We start from the raw sequence: 6969 nt of genomic DNA, 5'->3' as shown, positions 1-6969 counted from the left end.
TTCCACGCAGTAGCCTGAAATCAAAATTAAAATAGAAATCTGGTAGTACCGAACGGTATTGTCGCGTCTCGGCCCAGCAAAACTTCTACAATCATCTGATCATGAACTCTAATCTCATCACTGAAGTTGTTTACGTTGCTTTCGCATGCGATTTCTAAGCGTAGGCCCGCCACATTGTGATAGGTTTGTGTCAGGGGAATGGGCTCCTGTTTGTGCTTAGTAAAGTTGTGGTGGTGAGAAATCGAAACAGTACGAAACTGAAATAGAAATTATTTTATATCAAATGAAAAATTTCATTGTCACAATACTCGATCAGCCTCAAACATATTTATCGATTTAAAAAGGACTAATTATGGGAAATTTTCATTGAAGTTTAGGGAAGCAAAAATGTGGAATGATTTACCTAAAGACCTGAAAGAATCAAAATCATATGCACACTTTAAGAGATTAATGAAAATCTATCTCCAAAATCATAGTTAAATTCTATGCTAGAGATATAACTTCAAATCGTAATTTTATCAGCAAAGCAGCAAAATATCTTACGTTCATGATGAAACCATCTGCTATAAGTTACAGATTTTATTAGATGGGGATCTTCTTATAAAAGCTCAGTAGAGATTGCTAAGATCTCCAGCCATAATATTATAGCTTATTTAAGCAGGCTTATAATTAAAGCGATGTAATGTAATGAAAAAGGTAAATAAACTGGATTTTCTAAAACTAAACATGACGATTTTTGCAACCAGAATTAATAACGTATGACATCGTAGCTTAGTTCAGTAGCGTCCAGCTAGTATCTCACGGTAGGCACGCGTTCGAATCCCGTTCGTGCCCCGTTTTTATTTTTTCGCTTTTTTACAACTTCTTAAATTACAGCTCATCTGCGAGGATCTTTGATGGATTATTTAAGTAATTTAGAAGAGATAGACAAAGATGCGTACACTTTTGTAACGGCCTTTCCTACCTCATCAACGTTCCCGTGTCTAAATTAAATGAAGTCAGTATTATATTTATGTATTACAAAATACATGGGTGAAAACGTTCTATGACCTAATGGCGTGGCATCATAGTACACTTTTGTCCTTTTTTATTATTATTAATTTTTTTTTGCTATCGCCAGCTCTGTACGAGACCAGTCAGGTGACTCGGATTGGGGCCAAAGGTCAATGAGTAGAAGTTGCTGGATCTTTGTTTGTTTTTTTCATACAATGAAACCAGCGAGACGTTCGACACGGGTTTATACGTGACGCGCGATGAAGACCAAAATTACAAAGTAACGCGTGAATTTTCTAGAGCGACGTGTACATGTTTTTTTTTTTATTTTGACCGTTTGAATTCGTGACACGTGAAATACTGTTTAACGGTACACGTGACGCGAAAATGTTTCTGAAAAGGATCAGCACCCTGCCCCTCGCCCCCTGCGCCCTTTTCTGGAAGCAACTAGCCATCTTTCAAGAGCTCGATACAAATCATTCTCTTCGGAAGTCTCTCTTTAAATGTTTTACGAGGGAGTGGGAGGGGGGGTTGGGAGGTAGGTTTTTTAACACCCAAATCAGTCAGAGTTTCTTCTTTGCACAAAGGAGAGAAACCCTTCTTGACTGGAGGAAGAAGGGTTTTGCCACCGGCTAGATTTTTGCTATCAAGATTTGAGCAGCAAACAACTACATTTGCAACGCTTCAGAGGGGAGGGGGGAGGGTGGGGAGTGGATTTTGGACCGTTCAGGCCCCAACCACACGCAAATATTAAGTTCGTAGACACAACGTTTTTTTTCTGTAACGTTCGTATAGACCTTCAGTTCATAAGAAAACCACATAAGCGATCTCTGTAAAGACCCTGTAAACGGATATTTGCGAAAACGTCCGCTCAGAGCGGCGAGACCAACCTCGTTCCCAGGGCCTTTTCCCTTAGTTGGGAGTGGGGTCCCACCCCCAACTGAGAGAAAAAGCCCTGGGAACTAGGTCACGGTGAGGCACGGCTTGAGGTTAGAATAGGGGTTTTTAACAAATCCATTAAACAGGGAGGGTGTGGTGGGCTTAGAGGAGAGTAATTTTCGGTTCGTGTATGTCACCGAAAAAAAGTAAGATAGATTGCAGGAAAGCAATGATTTTGAATTCATACACTGAAAAAAAGTTAAATGCACTGATATATTTATTGAGTTACATAGCAATAACTAGTTTTCTTCAAAAGTTTAGATATATCTTAGAGCGAGTACTCTTTTCACTTACAGGGAAAGCATAAATGAGTTGGGGTATGGGCTGTCTAGAGCCGAGAGAAGACAAAGATGAAAAAATAAAAAAATAAAAAATAAAAAACGCTAGCTCGAATATCATGACTTTCTCTTATGTTCAAAATGGCGAACAGAAAATAGGAGGCCGTCTAAAAGCGAGGCTATGACGTAACCTAACCTAGTATACAGATCAGACATAGTGATTCAGAGTACACTCAACGGTTTTTCTGTTTGAACTTCACTTTTGCATGTTTCATACATACAAGAAGTCCGCAGACAATTCTGGTATACATGGGGTGGAGTAGGCGATGGTGAGATTGGCGTGCGAAGGGTTGTTCACATAATCCTTCATAAACAGCTGGATGGCTTTTACCCAGGCTGTCACTTTTGCCTTTTCGCTGTCTTTGGGGCCATATTTCACCAATAATGTAATCTCCAAGGATGTTGCGTTGTGATACACCGGGCGTGGAAAGCCAGCTAATACATCTCCTGGAAGAATAGCACCTCCAAAGGCTGCGATACACGATTCTTGAAGCATTTCTTCCAATGGCGAGGCGGGATACCTAAAAAATAACGTTACCCATTTTCACCAAATGTCGCATAACCAGAGTCAGAGAAGGATACAGTACAATCTATGTAATATTTTGCTTTCGTAACTGGTTTAAACGAGTCAAGTGACGAAATATGCCCCCTCTAGCCCACCCCCCCCTCTCCCCCCACCATTCAGCCGTCGAAAACTCTGGAATATCAGATGATATTTTCTTAGCCCGCCAAACAGACGTAATTATTTGTGTGTAGTCTCCGCCGAAAGGAGGTTAGCACTTGGTGGACTTGGTATGGGTCACGTGCCGGGGGAGGACTTATTAATTTTTCCTTTTTTTTCTTTCTTTCTCTCTCCTTCCCACGACTAGCGTTAGCCTCCAATGGCCAGCAAAAAGATTACGAATGTTCTGCAGGCTACAATTCTTTAGGGATATTAAGCAATTTTCCCAGATTTAATTTCGTCCACTGCGAGATAACTCTTCGTTTGAATTTGTATAAACCAAGAGCCATTTGTATAGACTTTTAAAGAGCATTATCAATGCAGCAGAAGAAGAAATAAAACTTTTGTTAAGCATGATCAAAACAATGCCCTTCACTTGGCGCCAAATTATATAAAGATGTTTTTCCGGGGCCATTTTGTTACTTAATGCTCGCAACCAGCGAACAGTACGTGTCTTCGAACAAATATCCACACATCTTTTGGCACCAAATCAAGGTTATACTGTTTATATGATGTGATGGCCAAATATGGCAAGGGGAATATCCCGAGGAACCAATGAACACCCAAAATGAAGAGAGGAAAACTAGGTGAAGTGCGGGAATATGCAAGTAGCAATGAGTGTGTACATTTACCTCTATCTTACAAATTAATTCACTGTGAAATTCGTTCATTGAACTGACTAAAACATTCAGCAATGTTGTGTTTGCTTTCATGGAGAATAAATCAGTTCATTTCGAATAACTACTGTCTAATTAATTTTAGAGGCTTGTATAAGGTTTCTCGCTTGCATTTAGTACAAAGAAACTCAATTCGAATTTTTTTCTCTGCTTTTTCATTTTTTTTGTCTGTCTCTACCTTTTTTGTATTGTTTTGCTTCTTTTTTATTGTTTTTTTCGTTGGACTAGTTCTTTTTCCTTCCTTGCGATTTTCTTATCGTATTTTTTTTTTTACGAAACGCACTACTGGAAGATAAACTAAAGACTACCATTTTCTTTTGTTTTCAACAGCAAGATGATATATAATGTCTTCCTTACCTCATGCAGAATAAAAGGTGATCATGGAAGTCAGCAAATCTGAAATCAAATTCTTTCCCATCGCTACAATTCCAACCCATGCTAGTGAGGCATTTGTTTAACCTGGTCTTGTTGTTCTGGAAATACTGGAAGACACTTTGGATCTCACATTGCTCGGTCACTGGTGGAGCAAATGGCAGGTGATCCGTCGACTTATTACAGATGTCCTCAAGGCTGATTTTTGAACTCTTAAATGGCACCTTCATAGTGGTGATCGCAGTTTGAAGGTCCAAGGCCTATAACAAGAGCTTATCATATAAGGGGCAAAATTACTGAATTACGATTGGTCAAGACAAAGGGCATTTTTTCTTAATTTTTGTAATTGCCCCCGGGAAAAATTACTTGAAAATGATTGGCTGAAAATCGCTTAGCAACGGCTGCCAAGGTAAAGAAACTTCTGTTTGTTTTGAAACAATGGCGTCCTGTTTTGCGCGAGATCAGTAAGAAAACATTTTGCCCCTTATATTATAAACAAGTAATAACATGGTTCCTCGTAAAATTAAGGATTAATATCACTTGTGTTTTCGGAAGTTGCAGAAATTGCCCTTGTCGCTGCGCGACTCGGGTAATTTCAGCAAACTTCCGAAAACACGCGTGATATTAATCCTTAATTTTACTCGGCCCCATGCGATTACCTATACAAACTGCAAGGTCTGATCCCTCCATAAGTACAAAGTAATTCAATTGTATACTCTAACCATGTCACGGTTTCACTAGTTCTGGTGGTTCAAGTGTCTGTATTACCCGTACTGTTAGGGACTCTTTCCATGATCATTGTTGTTCTCGCTACCAGAACAGTTGAATAAGTAGTCAAATAAAATAATTTCTTTCGAGCTCAAAATATAACAAAACCAAGATGGCCGCTATAGGACAAAAAAGAGTAGCCAGAAACTCGCGGTCGTCAGCGCAGCGGCAAAACCTCGTAAGGGCAGGAAATCGAATGGTATTCGAAGAAATCCTTCTTTAAAAATTGTCACTGTGATGGTCACTTTCATTGTTACTATATCCTTAGTTGTCACTCTCGTTTGATGGTACTGTCATTGGTACTCTCTACTGTAACCCTCAATGCCAGACAACTGAGACCATTTCTATCGCCCTGTCACGCCCACTGTCATTGCCACTCTCGAAGTTATTGTAATTTCCACCCTCGCTGCCACTTATTGTTCATGTGATCGATTTCATTTGACCTATTTTCACTGTTAGTGCCACATTGAAAGTCACCCTAATTGTCACGCTGTTGTCGGCGTCACGCTAAAAGACCTAAAATCAGGGATTTTCCCTACCACTGTCACCTGCTGTCACTGTCACGGGTCAGGGATATTGCCCGAGTCACACAGTTAATATAGCAGTCAAGGACTACGTCACTATCCCAGTCCTAGTCCCCGTCAGTGGCACTGGCACTTATGGTCTGCCCGTTTATGACGCTGCAGACTCAGATCTCACGGTCATACAAAACTTTCTGGACAGAAAATACACATCTAACAGAATGGACATTTGAGAACTCTTAGAAAAGGCAGATAAGAAGATTTTTAAGGTACTTTCAGTGGATCCCGATTGCCTGCTTTGTAACATGATTCCAAAGAAGAAAGAAACAAAGTAAGTCAAAAACAAAAATGCTCATCGCCCGGATGTAAAGACTGACAGATTTAAGAATGCTTTTGTAAATAGGCTTTGTCACGAACAACGCAACACACTTGCGTTACGCACGTGATTTTATTGTGTAATTTATTTAATCATCGCTATCTTTTGCAACTCCGTAACCCGATCTTTTCACGACCTTTGTAACGGGAACTACCCCAGGAAGCTTTAAGATACACGCGTTCATCGCTTCTACGGAGAAATTTAGGAGTTGGAGAAATCTTTTTTGCCTTCACACAGCCAGCAGGAATTATGACGTAAGCTTAATTTTAGCTTATCCTCTGCCGCTTATTTCGTTCGTTGACGGACAGTTTTCACTATTCGCAGCTATTCCGTTGCGTAACGCGTAAATTTTTTAATGTTGTAGTTTTCACCGCATGCTTCAATGGTAACCAAGGAATAAATCGGTTTAGAATCAGGCCTGTAGTGTGAGGTTGAACTCGGCGAACTCCGGATCAATACTTCCTGCAAGGACTTGGTTCGGGAACGCGACAGGCTTATTTTTCAAATATAATGTTTAATCTTACTATTATTCGTATAGAGTATGTCTTATGTATTTTTATCTTCCTAATATTTGTATACAGTGTGTCATGTATAATTTTAGACTACTAATGCTGGTGTAAATTGAGATACGTCTTTTTATCTTCAGAGGAATAAATATTGATTGTTATTAGATTGATTATTATTGTCACCCCAGCGTCACTATCCAATCCCAAGTGTCAATGGAGGTCAATGTCATTGACATTTTGAATTGAGTTTTCCTGGTAAGACTGAAGATATCAAGACCTCCGTTTCAGTCAAATTAGTAATCCTTACCTGATTGAGCAGCTCCAAGTGGAAGATTGGTCCAAACGGAATCCACTTTTCATCTGGGTATCGATGGTACCCAGCAGGTGAAGGATGAGTGGATTGGATACTCAGTCGTATTTTTTGTACTGGACAACATGCACAACAGTCCTGGCAACTGCAAATGGGTGCTGTCTTGTTTGTTTGAGGATCTATAAATGGCTTGTTACACTTAAAAACAGTTTGGTTCATCCATGAAAGATTTGGAATCAGTGTGTCAGGAAAATCGATGGTGAATGGTGCAAATCCATTCCCTGTGTTTCCTATGTATGCGAGAAGTTTATCTGGAGTGCACCGCTCTGCGGTAGTGCCACACATAAGACTCAAAACCTTCTCATTGTTGCCGGGAAAAGTGACGTCTTTGCAGGAGTCAAACAGGCCTTGTTTGAATTGAGGTGAAACAAAATAATCAACTGCTAAG

At 39.9% G+C, this 6969-nt stretch overlaps 1 protein-coding gene across 1 annotated transcript in view; it reads left to right on the top strand.

The window, feature by feature from the left end:
- Positions 1 to 6969, top strand: part of LOC111346825 (uncharacterized) — a 551029-nt gene that overhangs the window by 186217 nt on the left and 357843 nt on the right.

This window comes from Stylophora pistillata, chromosome 2 (genome assembly GCF_964205215.1).
Source record: "Stylophora pistillata chromosome 2, jaStyPist1.2, whole genome shotgun sequence".
In the NCBI taxonomy this organism is placed as follows: Eukaryota; Metazoa; Cnidaria; class Anthozoa; order Scleractinia; family Pocilloporidae; genus Stylophora; species Stylophora pistillata.
The sequence above is the reverse complement of the archived record's forward strand: the minus strand, read 5'-3'. Positions and strand labels throughout refer to the sequence as shown.